At 43.5% G+C, this 20,241-nt stretch overlaps 1 protein-coding gene across 3 annotated transcripts in view; it reads left to right on the top strand.

Moving 5' to 3' along the window:
* Nucleotides 1-20,241, top strand: part of dennd1b (DENN/MADD domain containing 1B) — a 200,919-nt gene that overhangs the window by 71,296 nt on the left and 109,382 nt on the right. The window lies entirely within an intron of this gene.

Raw genomic sequence — 20,241 nt, 5'->3', positions numbered from 1 at the left:
TACCTGCCTTTTCATTACCATTGAATGAAAGAGCACTAAAACCAAATGGTGGCTTGTTCTTTGTCTCTGACTTAGATTTTCCCAGAATGACAGTTTAGCACCACAGTCCCAGCTAATAATAAGGATCATACATTAGAAGACAATGCTAAAATGTGCATTTGTCGAAGATAACTCATTTTGCACAGCTGTCCAAGTAAATGACAAAAAATGGTAATACTGGTTGTCGTTTTGGTAGTGATCTTTGACTCTACAAGATGTGTGCGTGAGCTGTGGGTCTGACACTGCCATATTATGGTCATAAAAGCACGGGATGAGCGGAGGGCTAGAGGGATGCGGCGGAGGTATGGACCATATTGTGGTGTGACCAGGCCAGTGTGTTGAAAGGTGTTGGAACACACACAGGTCTTAGAGCAGAGCAGTGGGCAGACTGCAGCTGATCACAGGAAGGGAGAGAAACAAGAATGGAAGAATAGAGGGAGGGATGAATATGCGTAGGCTAACTGTATGTGTGTGTATGTACCGCAGCAGAGAAGAAACGGCTTTGAAGAATCAACGGGTTGTAGAGACGCTCCCGGCTCTATCTGTCTGCTACCCCCTAATACAACTAGATCCCTGTGTGTGTGTGTGTGTGTGTGTGTGTGTGTGTGTGTGTGTGTGTCACAATACGATATTATCACGATACTTCGGAGCCGATAGGATATGTATTGCAATTATATACTGTGATTTTATTGCGATTCGATTTTCCAAACTTATTGCTCGCCATATGTTTGCTGCAGAAAGACAAGAGGGAGCCATGAGAAAACGAGTTTCAGTCAGAGAAATAAAAGCGCTGAAAACAAATTGTCTCCCTATTTAAAAAGAAGCTCGAGAACAAGCTATGAAGGAAAATATTGAAGTTTTGGTGCAGCTACAGGCAAATAGTGCAAATCCCGAGCATTATGTAACAAAAGTGTTAGTTTCCCCCTCTCGCTCTCTCTTGCTATCTCTGTTTCTCTCTGTTGTTGACCAGCTTGTGCGTGTGGATAAGATGGCTAGTGTAGCTATGGCGTGGTGTGACTGTGTGCAGACGGCATGGCTTTTCGGCAGCCAGAAAGGCCTGTATACTATTCACACAGCTCATTACCAGGAATTGGGCTCCTTTGCCTCTTTGTGGCTCCACGCTGCGGCCGTGAGGAGAGGAGCTGCAGTCAGTCAATCAGTCAGTCACTACTCTTTTCTCCAGGAGAGTAGCAGCATATGGCTGCAGATGCTAACAGTCTCCGCAGGCCTCCTTTTGTTTGGCCTGGTATTGTTGCCCGGCGTAATGACAGTTGTAGGATCGGGGTGGAGGGGTTAGTCTACCCCTGGGGAGGGAGGGAGGGGAGGAGGCAGGCAGGCAGGCAGACAGACAGGAGTGTGGATTATGGAAATATGAATGGATTTTTTTCTGTTCTGTGGTTGAATAGAGGCTCAAAGGAGAGCAGGCTGCAGGCTGGCACGCCAGGGCGGATAAATATGAAGTGAGAAACGCTCTCTCCATCTCTCACTCTCTCCATGTTTCTTTCGCTCTTTTTTTCTTTCCCTCCTGCTCCCCCAGCCCCTGAGACTCTTGATGTCCTGGTCATCTACAGCTGCCATGTGGAGAGGAATAGAGAAGGGGATAGAGAGAGATGGCTAAAGCATATATTTGAATCGTAAGAAGGATTTTTTTATTTTTTTATTTTTTTAAATGAAATAAACAGATGGAAATCTATCTGTTTCCTCTCAGATCTCATCCCAAAGTTCTTAAAAAATAGGAGACACACATACACACACAGTCTTGTATAACTAACCTGGTGGGGGGACACAATTCAGTCCCTTTCAAAATAATATTTTTCCTAGCTCCTAACCTTAACCCTAAAACTAACCCTAGCTCCTAACCTTAAACCTAATTCTAACCTTAACCCCAAACCCCCTACAAATAGCATTTGACCCCAGTTGATCATAATTTTGTTCATTTACTATTCTTGTGGGGACTTCTGGTCCAGACACACACACACACACACACACAGGTCTCTGTCTCTGTTTTTCTCTCTGTTTTGCGCACACACAGGGATGATATTCTCCAAATTTATCAGGGCATTGAGTCATGCTGATAGCCTCTCTGTCCGTCTCTCCCTCTCTGTCTTTTCTCCCATTTCTCCCCAGTGGCAGCTGTGGCAGGAAATTACAAATGACACCTAAACAGCAGTTTTCTGCCTGTGTTACATTAGTCCCAGATAAATGCAGTAAAACCTTTACAGTACTGGACATTGCTACTATAGAGTAAATCTGTACCACAGCTACATATTTAACAATCCAATTGTGTGTTTTTACCGTAACACCTGTTTAGTGTGTGTTTAGAAGCAGAGAGAGACAAAATGAGGCAGATGGATAGATGGAGAGAAAGGCAGACAGCGAGAGAGGCAGAGAGACTCAGAGAGGCAGATAGATGGAAGCAGAGCGAGAGACCAACAGACAGTGTGGTCTCAGTCAGTAGAGAAATGGAAAGAGCCAGTGTTGTTGTCCCAGGGGTCTCCTCTCTCAGAGCAGATATTAGTCTATCTCTGACACCATGGCGCATCAGAGCATCCACACTGACACCATATGATTGGTGGACCCATCCCTGGGCCGGGGAGGGTGAGCATCAGAGGGGAGAGTGATCGGGTAACATGGGGAAGAGGAAGAGAAACGCAGGGGCATGGGGTAGACTGACAGTTGGGCATAGGCGTGGGAGGCAGGGGAGAGGGGGAGGCATGTGGAGTGATGGGGTGAGAATAGGGGCCTTGCCGGCGCTACGGTTGCTGCTGTTATGACGGCCGTTTTTGTAGGGCTGTAACGGGGTGATGAGCAGTGAGAGATGAGGAAAGAGGCGGTGTGTGTGTGTGTTTATGTCTTCACTTCTGCGTCTGTGTGTGTCAAGGGGTCTCGTCTTTCCCCTTCACTGCACCCTGACAGCAGTGTCAGACAAGGCCCTATAATGTGTGTGTGTGTGTTTATCTGTCTCTAGCCCCTCAATGTCCGCTCTCTGGGGTGTTGTGGGGCACTACCTAATGGAAAGACTCGCCCCGCTGAGCTGGCCTTTATACAGGCACTCCTCTGGACATCTAACTGATGGCCTTTGTTGCTCATGGGTCCTGATTACACTGACCCCTGGTCTGCTTCTTAGGAGAGGTAGAGGGGAGGAGAGAGCAGGGGCTGAGTGGGAGATGAGGGGAGAGAAGTGAAGAGAAGAAAGTAAAGTGCAGGAGAGGAGAGAACTGCATCGAGGAAAGGAAAGAGGAGGAGCCGAGGGTGTGTTTTTGGCAGTCGTGGAAAGGGATAGGGCACTGCAGGTGTATCTTGGCAACCTAGTCATCTACCAGATTCTGTTCTAAAAACAGGGAGGGGTTCTGGTAAAGAACTCTGATGTTCCGCTAACAGAACAGAGATTGTGGAACCAGGTAGACCTGTTGGTCACATGGTGTCTCATAGTTCCTTCCACCTTATAGTCTATAGCCTGTTTCACTATGGCTATACCACTGCACCACTACCTGTGTTTTCTACTAGCACATGGAGTAGTCAGCCAAATAGAAAAAGTAGCCAGCCAGGCTCCCCCAGGCTGGGGGTTGTCTGGGGTGGCTTTCCCCCTCTGAGTTAAGACATTCTTGCAGAACAAGCTCTATTTTGGTGGCCTCTGGTAAATTCTAATGCCTTGATTCCATCTAAAATACACAGTAAAATTATTGAAAACTTTGAGTTTACCTCCCAGTTGTGGGATTGTGTTTACAATTTAAGTGACTGAAAATGTATGAATTCAGACTATAATGGACAGATAGCCACCGTTTTGCAAGCTCTGACCCAATGTTGCTTATTTGTGATTATTTTGTTGTTTATTTTTACTTTATTTTCACGAAATGTATCCGCTATTATTTCTTACAACCAACAAAAACTTTGAACATCAGATCGGCAGTTACTTATCCAAATTCTGGCTTCAACTTTGACTCATCTGTCCTGGGCTCTGTCTGTAATTCCGACCCAATTTTTGGGCTACCCAATAGGAAATGCCGGCGGTACATAGGCAAGAACGGGGGATCCTGGTGAGATTAAGACAAAGGAAACACCTGGCCACCCTTCCCTCCATTCTACTGGCCAATGTACAGTCACTTGATAATAAGATAGATGACCTCCGATCACGGTTTCGCTACCAACGGGACTCTCGAATGCCCAACTTACGTCAACATGACTGAGACAACTGTTATTCTACCTGCAAGCATACAAGGCCCTCCCTCGTCCGCCATTCAGCAAATCAGATTACGACTCTTTACTCCTGCTTCCTGTTTACATGCAGAAACTCAAACAGGAAGTACCTGTGACTCGCTCTGTTGAGGAATTGTCACCGGAATCAGAGATTATGTTACAGGACTGCTTTAGCGCTGATTGGAATATGTTTAGACTCCACTGATTAACATTGACGAGCTAACCACCTCCGTCACTGGCTTCATTATAAAATGTATTGGCGACGTTGTCTCCACAGAGGGTTCGCTGCTTTCCCAATAAGATACCCCTGGATTAACACGGAGATTGGTGCTAAAGGACAGGTCTACTGCACATAGAGCTATCGTAGACAACCCTGAGGCTACGGCCGAGGCTACGGACCGGAATAAGTACAAGAAGTCCCGCTATGACCTCCGCAGAGTCATCAATTGAGCAAAAGGACAATATAGGAATAAGGTGGAATCATATTACACCGGCTCCCATGCCTGCTGCATGTGGCAGGGGCTACAGTCCATTACGGATTACAAAGATCCAACTGTTTTCAGCCCAACGATGCCTCTCTACCAGACAAACACAATGCATTTTATGTACGCTTTAGGGGTGAGCATGCCCCCATCCACATCGACGGGGCTGTATTGGAGCGGGTCGAGAGCTTCAAATTCCTTGGTGTCCAAATCACTAAAGACTTAAAATGGTCCAAACACGGGTACAGTTGTGAAGAAGGCCTCCTTCCCTCAGGAGGTTTGGAGAGTTTGGCATGGGCCCTCAAATCCTCAAAGATCTATAGCTATACCATTGAGAGCATCTTGACTGGTGTAACAATACCTGCACAGGATCGATACAGCCGAACATCACACCTGCGGGACAGGTACAGGATGGCAGCAACAACTGCCCGAGTTACACCAGGAAGGCACAATCCCTCCATCAGTGCTCAGACTGTCCGCAATAGGCTGAAAAAGGCTGGACTGAGGGCTTGTAGGCCTGTTGTAAGGCAGGTCCTCACCAGACATTACCGGCAACAACGTCGCCTATGGGCACAAACCCACCGTCGCTGGACCAGACAGGACTGGCAAAAAGTGCTCTTCACTGACGAGTCCCGGTTTTGTCTCCCAGGGGTGATGGTCGGATTTGTGTTTATCGTCGAAGGAATGAGTGTTACACCGAGGCCTGTACTCTGGAGCGGGATCAATTTGGAGGTGGAGGGTCCATCATGGTCTGGGGTGGTGTGTCACAGCATCATCGGACTGAGCTTGTTGTCATTGCAGGCAATCTCAACGCTGTGCGTTACAGGGAAGACATCCTCCTCCCTCGTGGTACCCTTCCTGCAGGCTCACAGCAACAACAGGCAAATCTGGTGCAATCCATGAGGAGGAGATGCACTGCAGTACTTAATGCAGCTGGTGGCCACACCAGATACTGACTTTTACTTTTGATTTTGACCCCCCCCCCCTTTGTTCAGGGACACATCATTCCATTTCTGTTAGTCACATGTCTGTGGAACTTGTTCAGTTTATGTCTCAGTTGTTGAATGTTGTTATGTTCATACACATTTTTACACATGTTAAGTTTGCTGAAAATGAACACAGTTGACAGTGAGAGGACGTTTCTTTTTTTGCTGAGTTTACATTTATACGGACTCTGTACACACACACACACACACACATAGAGTAGCAGCAGCTTGTATGTGTATCTTATATCCTGTTGCCTAGTCATCTTACCCCAGTACATATCTACCTCCATCACTCCAGTTTCCCTGCACATTGTAAATATGGTATTGGAACTGACCCTGTATATAGTCTGTTTACTAACTTACTTATTGTGTTCTTCATACTTCTTATTTATCATGTGTTTTTTTCTAGCGTTACATTGTTATTGATGGGGGGTAGATTTAGATGCACTATTGTAAAGTGGTTGTTCCACTGGATATCATAAGGTGAATGCACCAATTTGTAAGTCACTCTGGATAAGAGCGTCTGCTAAATGACTTAAATGTAAATGTAAATGGGTAGCAGGAAGCCTAGTGGTTATAGCATTGGGCCAGTAACCGAAAGTTTGCTAGATCGAATCCCCGAGCTGACAAGATAAAAATGTGTCGTTCTGCCCCTGAACAAATCAAATCAAAGTTTATTTGTTACGTGCGCCGACTACAACAGGTGTAGACCTTACAGTGAAATGCTTACTTACATGCTCTAACCAATAGTGCAAAAAAGGTATTAGGTGAAGAAATAAAAAAGACAGTGAAAAATAACAGTTGCGAGGCTATAAAAGTAGCGAGGCTACATACAGACTCCGGTTAGTCGGGCTGATTGAGGTAGTATGTACATGTAGATATGGTTAGAGTGACTATGCATATCTGATGAACAGAGAGTAGCAGTAGCGTAAAGAGGGGTTGGTGGGTGGCGGGACACCATGCAGATAGCCCGGATAGCCAATGTGCGGGAGCACTGGTTGGTCGGGCCAATTGAGGTAGTATGTACATGAATGTATAGTTAAAGTGACTATGCATATATGATAAACAGGGAGTAGCAAATAGTCAGGGTAGCCATTTGATAACCTGTTCAGGAGTCTTATGGCTTGGGGGTAAAAACTGTCGAGAAGCCTTTTTGTCCTAGCCGTGGCACTCCGGTACTGCTTGCCATGCGGTAGTAGAGAGAACAGTCTATGACTGGGGTGGCTGGGGTCTTTGACAATTTTTCGGGCCTTCCTCTGACACCGCCTGGTGTAGAGGTCCTGGATGACTAGCAGCTTAGCCCCAGTGATGTACTGGCCCGTATGCACTACCCTCTGTAGTGCCTTGCGGTCAGAGGCCGAGCAATTGCCGTACCAGGGAGTGATGCAACCAGTCAGGATGCTCTCGATGTTGCAATTGTAGAACCTTTTGAGGATCTCAGGACCCATGCCAAATCTTTTTAGTTTCCTGAGGGTGAACAGGCTTTGTCGTGCCCTCTTCACTGCTGTCTTGGTGTGTTTGGACCATTCTAGTTTGTTGGTGATGTGGACACCAAGGAACTTGAAGCTCTCAACCTGCTCTACTACAGCCCCGTCGATGAGAATGGGGGTGTGTTCGGTCCTGCTTTTCCTGTAGTCCACAATCATCTCATTTGTCTTGGTTACGTTGAGGGATAGGTTGTTATTATGGCACCACCTGGCCAGGTCTCTGACCTCCTCCCTATAGGCTGTCTCGTCATTGTCGGTGATCAGGCCTTCCACTGCTGTGTTGTCTGCCAACTTAATGATGGTGTTGGAGTCGTGCCTGGCCATGCAGTCGTGGGTGAACAGGGAGTACAGGAGGGGACTGAGCACGCACCCTTGGGGGGCTTCAGAGTTGAGGATCAGCGTGGCAGATGTTGCTACCTACCCTTACCACCTGGGGGTGGCCCGTCAGGATGTCCAGGATCCAGTTGCAGAGGCAGGTGCTTAGTTCCAGGATCCTTAACTTAGTGATGAGCTTTGAGGTACTATGGTGTTGAACGCTGAGCTGTAGTCAATGAATAGCATTCTCACGTAGGTGTTCCGTTCGTCCAGGTGGGAAAGGGTGGTGTGGTGTGCAATAGAGAGCGCATCATCTGTGGATCTGTTTGGGCGGTATGCAAATTGGAGTGGTTCTAGGGTTTCTGGGACAATGGTGTTGATGTGAGCCATTACCAGCCTTTCAAAGCACTTCATGGCTACGGGCGTGAGTGCTACGGGTCTGTATTCATTTAGGAAGGTTGCCTTTGTGTTCCTCGGCACAGGGTCTATGGTGGTCTGCTTGAAACATGTTGGTGTTACAGACTCAATCAAGGACATGTTGAAAATGTCAGTGAAGACACCTGCCAGTTGGTCAGCACATGCCCGGAGCACACGTCCTGGTAATCCGTCTGGCCCCGCAGCCTTGTGAATGTTGACCTGTTTAAAGATCTTACTCACGTCGGCTACGGAGAGTGTGATCACACAGTCGTCTGGAACAGCTAATGCTCTCATGCATGCCTCAGTGTTGCTTGCCTCGAAGCGAGCGAAGAAGTGATTTAGCTCATCTGGTAGGCTTGTGTCACTGGACAACTCACGGCTGTGCTTCCCTTTGTAGTCTGTAATAGTTTGCAAGCCCTGCCACTTAAGACGACCATCGGAGCCTGTGTAGTATGATTCAATCTTAGCCCTGTATTGAGGCTTTGCCTGTTTGATGGTTCGTCGCATGGCATAGCAGGATTTCTTATAAGCTTCCGGGTTAGAGTCCCGCACCTTGAAAGCGGCAGCTCTACCCTTTAGCTCATAGGATATTACAGTTTTTCATGTCCCATTTGTAGCATATTCGTGATCTTACCTCGTCTAATTTCTTGTCCAATGATTGCACATTGGCGAGTAATATTGACGGTAACGGGAGCTATCCCTCTCGCCTTCTGCGGATCCTCACGAGGCATCCCGTTCTGTGTCTTCTGTACCTGCGTCTCTTCCTCTTGCACATAACTGGGATGTTGGCCTTGTCGGGTGTTAGGAGAATGTCCTGTGCGTCCTGCTTGTTGATGAAAAAATCTGTTTAATCCGAGGTGAGTGATCTCTGTCCTGATATCCAGAAGCTCTTTTTTGCCGTGAGATACGGTTGCAGAAACATTATGCACAAAATAAGTTACAAATGACGTGAAAAACCCCCACATAATAGCACAATTGGTTGGGCGCCCGTAAAACTGCTGCCATTTCTTCCGTCGCCATTTTACAGGCAGTTAACCCACTGCTCCCCGGTAGGCCGTCATTGTAAAATAAGAATTTGTTCTTAACTGACTTGCCTAGTTAAATAAAGGTTAAAAATATATATATATTAAAAAAAATGGGTTATTGCATTGTTGGATTTTTTGTTTGCAAGAAAGCCATTTCACTGAATGTGACATTAAAACTTGAAGTTGTTTTGGATATCGTCTTGGCCTATGTGATCTGTACTATTTTCTAAGAGAACATTTAAACCTCTTTTAACATTTAACCTGTTTTCTCTTGAGATTAAAGTATTTTACTACAAGATATGAATTGCCACTGTTATGTTTGTTCTTCAAATTGTGTATTTTATTAAAAAAGAAAAATGTAAGTAAATAGCCCGAATTATCTTGAAAAAATCTATTTAATGTTACAGTACATTAAAAATTAAACAAATTGTGTGATGGACACTTTTTGAAATGGAAAATGGTGTCTCTAAAATAAACACAACTGATGACCAATTAAGTTCTGGGTCCATATGTGTTAAGAGACCACAACATTAGTTAAATTACTGAATTAATTTAAAGTGTTTGCAACTCTTTGTGAATTGAATTTATTTAAAAAAATACTTGTTTAGCAACTGACCCACAGATGTCTGCAGCTGTTTTTATATCAATTCATTTCTGGGTAACAATTAAGTACCTTACTGTAATAAATGTCCATTGAAATTGGCAAAAACAGCTTTTAGGCAAAAAACTATTTCTTCAGCAAGAATTTTGCTAGGACTATCTGGGAGTGGTATGAGTGGGGAGGGGAAAACTGAAAACTAGCGGTTATTGACGGAGGTTTGGGAGTCTCTTTTGTTCTTGGTCTATTAAGCAATTTACCGCATGGTGTTGTCACCATGGAAAGCCGACTCTCCCGCCCATGCAAACCTACTGATTAGAAGGTCCTGTGTAGATTGTTTTTTCATCCAGCAACAATCAGGAAATAACGCTGATAAAAAAAATCACACTCTTCCAGTGTTAGTTTCATCAGCTGTTGCACAATATGATATACAACACAGGAACAACTTTTTTTTGACAGCGCTTGGCCTTTAAAGAATCCTGTAAAAGTCTCCTGACTTCCACAGGCTTCAAGCTTCCTTTTAATAAGCATTTCTCAGCTATCTGCAATAAAGGTGTAATTGAATAGTTAAGCAGGTGTTAAGCATGGGCTTTGCTACACAGAAAGCAGCAGTTGACTACTCCGTTGTCAGCACTTTGATTAAATCAGTGTCATTAGCTTTTAAAACAATTCAGTCTGTTTTCTTTTATAATATTTTGGAGTGTCTCTCCACTAGCCTACCTATTCCTCCTGCTGTGAGGCGGATTCACCATCTTCATAGAATGTTTTCATAATTTATCTGAAGATAATCACCAAAAAAGCCTACTAGTAGTGAGACAGATTAATTTATGTCTTAACAATGCGATTCGGTAGGCTACTGACGAGCCACTCACTTTAACGTTACTATCTGGCAAGTCTTGATGGACTTCATAATGTAAATACAAACTAGATTTTTAGTTTACTTGTCCCGATGCGATACCATGGGTATATAAATATGTTGTATGATTTTTGAATGGCAAGGATACGAGATTGACATTACTCAGTCAGTTTGACACCTTTTATAAACTAGTCAAGCTTGCTGTTCATCAAAGCACAGGAAATTGCCCCTCCTTGGCTGCATATGAAACACACCAGATTCCAACATTAACTTTTTTCGATGACACGTGCATCTCCAAGCTTACTGGCTAACAATCTATGGGTCTGAACATAATTTCTTCTGGCCCAGACATGGTGTTGTTCTTAAAGTGCAACTGACAGCATTTTAACAACATGAAATCTTATTACAATCTGATCATATACACCCCCAGGAAGAATATTTTTATTTAATTTATTTATTACATTTTCTGACAAGCGAGCACTTAGATATGGTCATTGTCACTTTTTCATAAATTCTTAGAATGTTTGGGAATTACTTATACTAAGGCATTTGTAAAAATTCTACAGCAATATAAGGTGGGAAAGTGGCTGTGCATTTGGACAATTAATAGACACTGCAGTAAATAAACCTAGGACCGTAGTTTATCCAGACTGGTGCGCCATAGCCAGTCAGAGGTACAGTAGGCCTATATGCAAACAAACCATTTGCCACAAGGGCCTGCCATTATTCACTTTGAACTGGACTGTGTGTTTACAGGCAGTTGCAACAGCGCGACTTCAGATCATTAGAACACATTCAGCACTTGAATGGATTTCTGCAAATATGTAGCTAAATGCCACTGGAGACCTCATATATTTGGAAACTTTACAGTCCTATTGATCAAACAACCATAAATAGGTAGATTATGTTTCCCTTGTTAGCTAGCTACTTCCAGACACAAAGGAGAGAACACCTTACTGAACATTTTACTTGCCCTGGCAGAGCTGGGTAGGCTGTTTACCTGTTATATTGAGCATTAGTGATGAACTATTACTTTTTTTGCCTACATTTACTGACACCGGTCACATTCAGCGGGTGTTGCGCGTATGCAAATTCATCAGTTATTCTGCGTTCTGGCACACTTGGACGAGTGCTCTGAAAATGGAGTAAATAGCTAGCCAGAGTGAATTTGCAAACACGAGATATGCTAACTGGAGAACAGTTGTTCAGCATAGCTAGCTAGCTAGCTAGCTAGCAAAGTGATTCACATTTCTTGCTAGCTAACCAAATGACACGTGCATCTCTAGCTGTGTAGCAACCAAAAATGTTTAAGAGGGGAAAAAGTCAGTCACTCGCCCACTCCTCCGATGACATGACGTCCTCCTAGCAGCTAGCAAGTTAATGTTAGGCTCGGGGGTTTTAGCTTGATACATAAATATATAAGCTAGAATATTAGCCACGTTATGACTGACTTGCTAGTTTGATTGTATTGACATTCCCAGCCTTCGTTACATTCGTACATTTTTGTCCAAAATATTGAGTCATTGAAACTGAAACAGTGCGTCCAGAATGGAGGCAGCAAACAATGTACCAGGCCAGCTGTGATTTACAACCTGATAGCAATATTTTTTGGACCAAGAAATGTATTGGTGAATTATATTAATCCTGCATTGAACTGCATCCATCAATTCTGCCAACAATGCCGTCGTGTACGTCATGGAATGATGAGTCAAATAAAAACTATTTTTAAAGCTCTTATAAAGTTGGTTTTGTAGAAAAAATGGGGAATTTTATATTATTGACTGATATGATTGTCTGTTTGTTTCATACAGTACCAGTCAAAAGTTTGGACACCTACTCATTCAAGGGTTTTTAAAAACATTTTTTAAATGGAATAACACACATGGAATCATGTAGTAACCAAAAACGTGTTAAATAAATCAAAATATATTTTAGGTTCTTCAAAGTAACCACCCTTTGCCTTGATGAAAGCTAATAGCATTTCAATCGGTGATGTCACTCACTCTGAGACCTTGAAGTAGTTGCTTCCCTTGCTCTGCAAGGACGCGGCTTTTTAGAGCGATAGGTAACGATGCTTCGAGGGTGACTGTTGTCGATGTGTGCAGAGGGTCCCTGGTTTGAGCCCAGTTTGGGGCGAGGAGAGGGACGGAAGCAAGACAGTTACACGGAGATCATCTGTTCACCTACTCTGCGTCTCACAAAGACACTGCGGTTGGAACCAAAACTCTAAAAATGTGTACTCATCAGACCAAAGAACAGATTTCCACTGGCCCAAGCAAGTCTCTTCTTCTTATTGGTGTCCTTTTAGTAGTGGTTTCTTTGCAGCAATTCGACCACGAAGGCCTGATTCACGCAGTCTCCTCTGAACAGTTGATATTGAGATGTGTCTGTTACTTGAACATTTATTTGGGCTGCAATCTGAGATGCAGGTAACTCTAATGATGTTAACCTCTGCAGCAGAGGCAACTCTGGGTCTTCCTTTCCCGTGGCGGTCCTCATGAGAGCCAGTTTCATCACAGCGCTTCATGGTTTTTGCAACTTCACTTGAAGAAACTTTCAGTTCTTGAAATGTTCTGTATTGACTGACCTTCATGTCTTAAAGTAATGATGGACTGTCATTTCTCTTTGCTTATTTGAGCTGTTCTTGTCATAATATGGACTTGGTCTTTTACCAAATAGGGCTATCTTCTGTATACCACCCCTACCATGTCACAACACAACTGATTGGGTGAAACGCATTAAGAAGGAAAGAAATTCCACAAATTACATTCCAGTTGACTACCTCATGAAGCTGATTGAGAGAACGCCAAGAGTGTGTAAAGCTGTCATCAAGGCAAAAGGTGGCTATGTAGAAGAATCTCAAATACACTTTTTTTGTTACTACATGATTCCATATGTGTTATTTCGTAGTTTTGATGTCTTTACTATTATTCTACAATGTAGAAAATAGTAAAAATAAAGAGAAACCCTTGAATGAGTAGGTGTCCAAACTTTTGACTGGTACTGTATATGCAAAGTAGTTAAAACACTGTCAGTTCAACTTAAATGCATTGGGGTCATGCAAGGCCTATGGGTTGGCACGCTTCATCTGTATATTCAGCTATTAATAGGTTACATTTGGTTATGATATGTATTAAAAAGCTGTGTAATATAATTTAGCAATGAAATTCATTACTCTAGATTTGAAAATACGACGCTGCCCCTTTAAGACAAATTTTCCAATAGAGATATCGAAATGGCTACAGTAGTCTAGCCAAGACAAATGCTAGGTGTATTTTTGTTGCGTTCTTTTTGCACACTTAGTATCAACAATAGCCAGCATATTGCTAGTATGTTCACTATTGAAGGTTTGCTTTTGTAAATCACTTTCCGTAAAATAAACTCAGCGAGTTTATCGATGTGGGCTGCTTTTTGCTTTGGACACAGCTCACGTGTGCTGTGTGAAAGCAGCAACTTCTGTACTGCTTGAGAAGTGGACTCGCGGGAGCGTGGTGGTGCTTGAATGAACGGCCAATCATATTTTTCAGATTCAAAACGCATGTCGGGCCAGTGACTGACGAGATCCAGTGGCCCAACACTTTCCTGGCCCCAGTCCAGCAACGCATCGTTAATGTCGAACCCTGTACACAAAATAAATGCGCCACAAAACAATAGGCTAAGTGGATTTTGACTTACCACATTATATGGGTCCAAAGGCGTTGTTAAGGGGGGGAAAACATTAATGATTCATGGGGCCCTAGCCTGGTAGGAGCCCCTAAATGTTTAGAGAATTATTTGTTTATTATTTAAAAAATGTTAGACAGAAAAAATGTGTGATAAATTAAGACGTATTACCATAATCAGATCAGGTATCTCTACCCAACCATCCCATTTGAGTAGCCTAGCTAGCCAATATAGCTAGCTTCAGGTAGCTGCCTACCGTGGACTCACTCGGCTCGTTCAGAGCAGTAATTATTAACATGATGATGATGATGATGATGATGATGATGATGATGAGCTACCACTACCAGCTATGGCAAGCTAATTAGCTATTATTATAACTGTTTTCCCCAATATTTGTGTGATATTTGTGAGCTAGCTAGACAAAAATTAAAACCTAACATGTAGCCTGCTGCATGCTACTACTACTACTACTGCTGTAGACAAAGATCCCAACGTGTGTCTACTACATGAAGTTGAAACAGCGGACCTTGGAGGTGAGGCAGTTGTTTTGCAGCAGCAGCATAACTAGACCATTTTTAAATTGTAAAGTTAGGCACCTGATGACTTAGACACACTTAAATACGTCTTCTATTCGATATGTAACCTTTTGTAGGAGTGAACATTAAACCTAAAATTCCCTTTGTTTACTTACTTCCTAGTGCCTAGAGAGCCCCAGGTAGGCAGAATCTCAGCAGAAAGCTGTCAGACAGACTCTGATGCAGAGGAGAGCAGGGAGGAGGAAGATGAGTTAAAGAGTAGCAGCAGTGCCAGTGAAGGAGTGACAGAAGAGATTGAACAAGCAAGTAATAAGGGAAAGGAAGAGTATGGACAGATTTGAAGTGAGGAAGATGAGGTTTTAGATGATCCAGCACTGTGGCCAGAGAAAGTACAAGACCATGAAAGAGAAGCTAGTGTTTGCAGACTAGCCAACAGGTGTGGTGATGAGACAGAACTGTATAAAATCATGCCCCCAGACTCAGAAGGCAAGCCATTCCCAAACTATTTACAGTAAGTCAGCAAACGGGAGAGAAAAGGTGCAGAGAGACTGGCTTATTGATAGTAAGAGTGTAAAGGCATTATATTGCATTCCATGTATAATTTTTTACTCATGAGCAAAGTAAACCATCACCCAGTTCTCTGAATAGTAAGGATGGCTATAAGATATAATCAGTGAAATGGCGGTGAATGCATGACAAACTACCAGAGCATGAGGATGGTGTGTCTCACAAGAACTGTTACTGGAATTGGAAAACTCTGCAGCATACCATAACAAAGGCTACAGGTATAGACAGTCAGCTGCAGAAACAAATCCAGTCAGAAATGTATAAAAACAGAGCACTTCTAGAAAGGATTGTGGATGTGATACTGTACTAAGCATCTAGGAATCTGCCATTCCGGGGGGGAAATCACTCAATGTTGATGATGTACATAATGGACATTACCTAGGCTTACTGGAACTGTTGTCAAATTATGACCCACTATTACGTGAGCACTTACAGGAAGTCAGGGACAAAAAGAAAGGAGCATGACTGACTCCATTACCTCAGCCCTGAGAGACAAAACAAGTTCATAGGAATATGTGGTCAAAGGGTTTTGAAAACAGTACTTTATGAAAGAGAAGATGCAATCTATTACTCGGTTATATTTGGATGCAACTCCAGACATTTCCCATACTGAGCAAAATGTATTATTGGTGAGATATGTACACAAATATAAAGTTCAGGGAACAGGTGAATGGGAAATAATTTAACCTTTTCTTGAATTTAAAGACTGCCTGAAAGACAGGGAGTGAAATTTCTGAAATGATTGTAAGTGCATTGGAAGGGCATGGTATTGACATAGCAGATTGCTGTGGTCAAGGCTTTGATAATGGTGCAAATATGTCAGGGAAAAAGAATCCACTGGCCATATACTCACCTTGTGCCTCCCATACTCTTAATCTTGTGGGTGTACATGCAGCTCAGTCGTGCGCAGAAGTATCAACCTTTTTTGGCTGTCTTTACAATCTGTTCCGTGCCAGCCCAGAGTGATGGGCCATTCTCAAGGAAAAGACTGGCTGCTGTCTTAACCGCCTTTCAGACACGCGCTGGTGTGAGCGTATTGCTGTTGTCCGACCAGTGGCAACTCATTTACCGTCCATCATCAAGGCCCTAGACATGCTTCTTGCTACCTGCAGCCTGACAAACAAAGCCAAATCTGAGGCAAAAGGTCTGAAAAGCTACTTCATGTCTTTTCAAGGCAATCTTCCTGGTCACTTTCTGGGTAAAAGTGTTGCAGTGTATTGAGAATAGAAGCCTAATTCTTCGGTCAAGAAGTATTTCTCTGGATACTGAAGCAGCTCACATTAAGGCACCACGGGAAGAAATACAGGCTCTGCGTTATAAATGGTGACGCTCTTCTGACAGAAGCCTCCACGGTGGCAAATGAAATGGGTGTAACTACTCAGTTTCACAGCGATCAGAGGAGCCGCCAGAAAAAAAAGAAAACGTTTCCCTGATGAGACTGAAGATGACATAGCAAATGACCAGAAGTCAGCCCCTGGATTTCGCAACACAGTGTTTTATGTGGCTCTGGATAGTATAATCAGTCATTTGGACACGCGGTTTCACACGATTGCAGCTGCATGCGAGGAGTTTTCACCAATACTTACATTTAGGAAAATGACTGAAAACCAAATTCGTGTATCTTGCCACAAATTGAGAAAGAAGTACTCCAAAGATCTCAAAGATGGATTTGAAAATGAAGTGCGACATCTAAAGACGATATATGGTGCCACTTTTTCAGATGGTCTTTCTCCTGTAGAGATCCTAATTGCCATCCACAAGATGCAGCTGCAGAGCATTTTTGGAGAGGTGTGCATTGCGCTGCGAATCTTCTGTACAATGCCTGTAACAGTTGGTGTAGGTGAACGTGCCTTCAGTAAGCTGAAACTTAGTTCTTTCTATCTGAGATCTACAATGTGCCAAGACAGGTTGAACAGCCTTGCCGTCCTTTCAATTGAAAACCAGTTACCTAGAAAATTTTACATTAAAGACATTATAAAGGAGTTTGCTCACAAGAAGGCTCGACGCTGGGTTCTTGGTGCAGTGTAACCTCTTGAGTTTTGTTTATAGGGAACAAACACAAGGACAAATGCCTTAACCTGTTCTACCCAAGCCTGCCCGGGGATGGGCAAAATACTGTTTCAGAGGATTTTCTGCTATGGTTTATGTCCTGTTGAACTTATTCAGGAATGCCCACATAATGTCTTGAAACTACAGTTGTAGTTTCACAGATGCTTGTTCTCTGTAGGTTCTCATTTATGCTTGCAGTCCACATAGTTCAGGAATTGTTTTTTATTTTGGGTGTGTTATTTAGGCATATATTTAGGAATTATGCATCGGGCAGAAGAAGGTTAGTCTTGTTTATAAGAATTGGTAATACATTCTTTAATCTGAAACATGGATCATTGGTAATTTCTTCATTAAAACTGAATACAATACCATATATTAAAAAATAAGTCACCAATTGTGTTATTTATAATAAAGCATCATAAAAATCTCATGACACAGACAGCTTTTGTTAACATTAGGAATCAAAAATGTTTGCAATACTGTTAAATGTAGGCAAAGGATGAAGGTGGAAACTAGAATCTGCACAATTGTAGTATAGAGTAGCAGAAGCTTATACTTAGTACGTTTAATAACACGTTGTTCAGTACATTATTTTAATCTGAAACATTTCGATTTCTATGTATGGGACGTGCAGATTCACTCACAATATATGGAATGTCCTCCGTGTAAAGAAATTAGACTGCAACCACAGTGCACACATCCTGGAGGCGGGACAGACAGCAGGCTGTTTCCCTGTCATCGCTGATTGTGACTGACAGGCGCCTGTCCTATCAATAGATCGCTAGAAGACGCATATCGTTAATTCTAGTGGAAGAGGGCTCTGCAGACTTTCTGACTTGTGAATTGAAAAGTGGAAAAATTAGCCAGCTGAAAATTTGTTTGTAATCGGCTGTATAGCCGACAGCCAGCTCTAGTGGAAAGCACTGCAATACTCCTATGCTGCAGTACTGCTGTATAACCACCAGCTTCTATTAGCCTACATACAGGGTTGGTATTGAATTTCTTTCCAGCTCACAACAGAGAAACAGAGGGTTTCTGATGTCCTTCTATGGAAGATGTGATGCCAGATATAGAGAGATTTCTTTATAACGATGTATGTTTCTTTACTACTCACATCAACAATATGAGAGAGATGGCAGGAGAAGAGGGGATGGTGCCTAGAATGATGGAGGGAGAGATGGAGTGAGCAGAAAGAGCAGGGGTGCTCGGGTGACCTGGAAATCTCCAGTACATCTCATACATTGTACATCTGTCAATTTTCTGCCAAATGTTTAGGCGCTACTGTCACGATGGCACTTATCTGCATCACTTCAATGTATGTATTACAGTCGTGTGGGTGTGCGTGTCCTCTGATAGACCATGTGTTAGTAGCAGCTCCACACCAGGGTTCACAGTGGAGCAGGGCCCGATGGGAGCTGACAGCTTAAAGAGGGAAACCCGCTCAGGCTGCCTCCCTGGCTGACACGCACGCACACACACACACACACACACACACACACCTCCTGCTACTTAATTAATGTGTGTGTTTGGGGCATATGTAGCGAGAGCCTCTCCTGGCCCACTAGCAGAGCGTCTCAGAAGGAGAGAGACTGTTCCTCTATCACATGGTAATGTATTCTCTGGAGAATCTCTGCATCATAATACTCTCTCGCTCTTGTTCTCTCTCTCGCTCTCTCTCTGAGCCATCTGTGATATGAAGAGGGTACATGATAGACAGAGAGGAATGACACTCACCCAAACAAAAAAAGAAAAGATGTAAACGAAAAGGCAGGATGTAACTGAATGTCCGCTCTCTCTCTCTTTCTGCTTGTGTCGTCTTTATTCGGCTGGTGATACTTTTGGATCGTACATCTCTTCCTAAACTTTTTAACATTATGGAGATGGTACAATAGTACCAAAATAATACCAAGTAGCATAATTGTCTCTTTCAACATTTGTTATGTTTTAAAATAACAATATCTATGGGCATATTCTTCCCTCTATGTTTTAATCCACCTAAAGGTTCACTCTGTCACTGTATAGCCTAAAGGTTGTTGAAGGCAAGACTGATCTCTGTTAGCAGTAGACTGATGTTCTGGCCATCATTTTGTCCTTGGCTCTCTGGCCCCAGCGAAAAGTATAGGAAGGCTACAGATTGAGGATGTGTTCGAGGTCCAGAGGTTGGCCAAGAAGTGACTACTATTTCCATCACACTCCCCTTCCTTCCTTTTATTGCAGTGGCCGTGTGCACCGCACGCATGCACGACGATATGCAGAGACACACACACACACACACACACACACACACCTGTCAGTGGTTCCAGAGGCTAAGGGATCAATATATCACCTTCTCCACTTTCTTAAGAAGTCCCTCAGTAACCCAGCGGCGTTGTTAACCAAAATAACCTTCGCCTCGCTAGACAGAGAGCCAGCCTCTCTCCACCCCAGGGGTCGCTGTGAGAAACCGCTAGGAAAAAAAGGAAAAAAATATGTGAAATCCTTCCATCCCTCAGCCTGTGAGGTACGGTGCGAGAATGTGAAAATGCAACGCCCTCGTGTCAATTGTAAAGCCCCCCTCCCCCTCCTCCCCCCCAAACCAGCTCTGTGCCTCGGTCCGGCTCTGAAGGCCGCTCTTATTACCGGCACAGAGCGCAGGTCAGGATGGCAAGCCAGCAGCATACTATTAAAGTGTAATGAAAGGAATCTCTGCAGGCTCTGCCTTGCTGTTTCACAGGCCACACAATCCACCGGATCTGATCTGCTGCAGTTCTCTCTCACTCTCTCTCTCTCTCTCTCTCTCTCTCTCTGCCCATTGTTCTCCCGATTCTCTGTTCTATTCCGCACGTTTCGCACTTCTAATTCTGTCATTAGAATATTGTGACATTTTAAGAGTTCTGTCTTCAATGTCGTTTAGAATACCATGGTATATTCTGTTTATAATGAATGTATCTGGTGCAGTTGCTGGCCAAGTGAAAAACAGGAGGATGGTTGGCTTGTTGGTGAAAGCTCACAGTAAACTGTAGACTACATTGGTCATCTTCACCG

The sequence above is a fragment of the Salmo trutta genome, chromosome 4, assembly GCF_901001165.1.
Source record: "Salmo trutta chromosome 4, fSalTru1.1, whole genome shotgun sequence".
NCBI classification, from domain to species: domain Eukaryota; kingdom Metazoa; phylum Chordata; class Actinopteri; order Salmoniformes; family Salmonidae; genus Salmo; species Salmo trutta.
The sequence above is the reverse complement of the archived record's forward strand: the minus strand, read 5'-3'. Positions and strand labels throughout refer to the sequence as shown.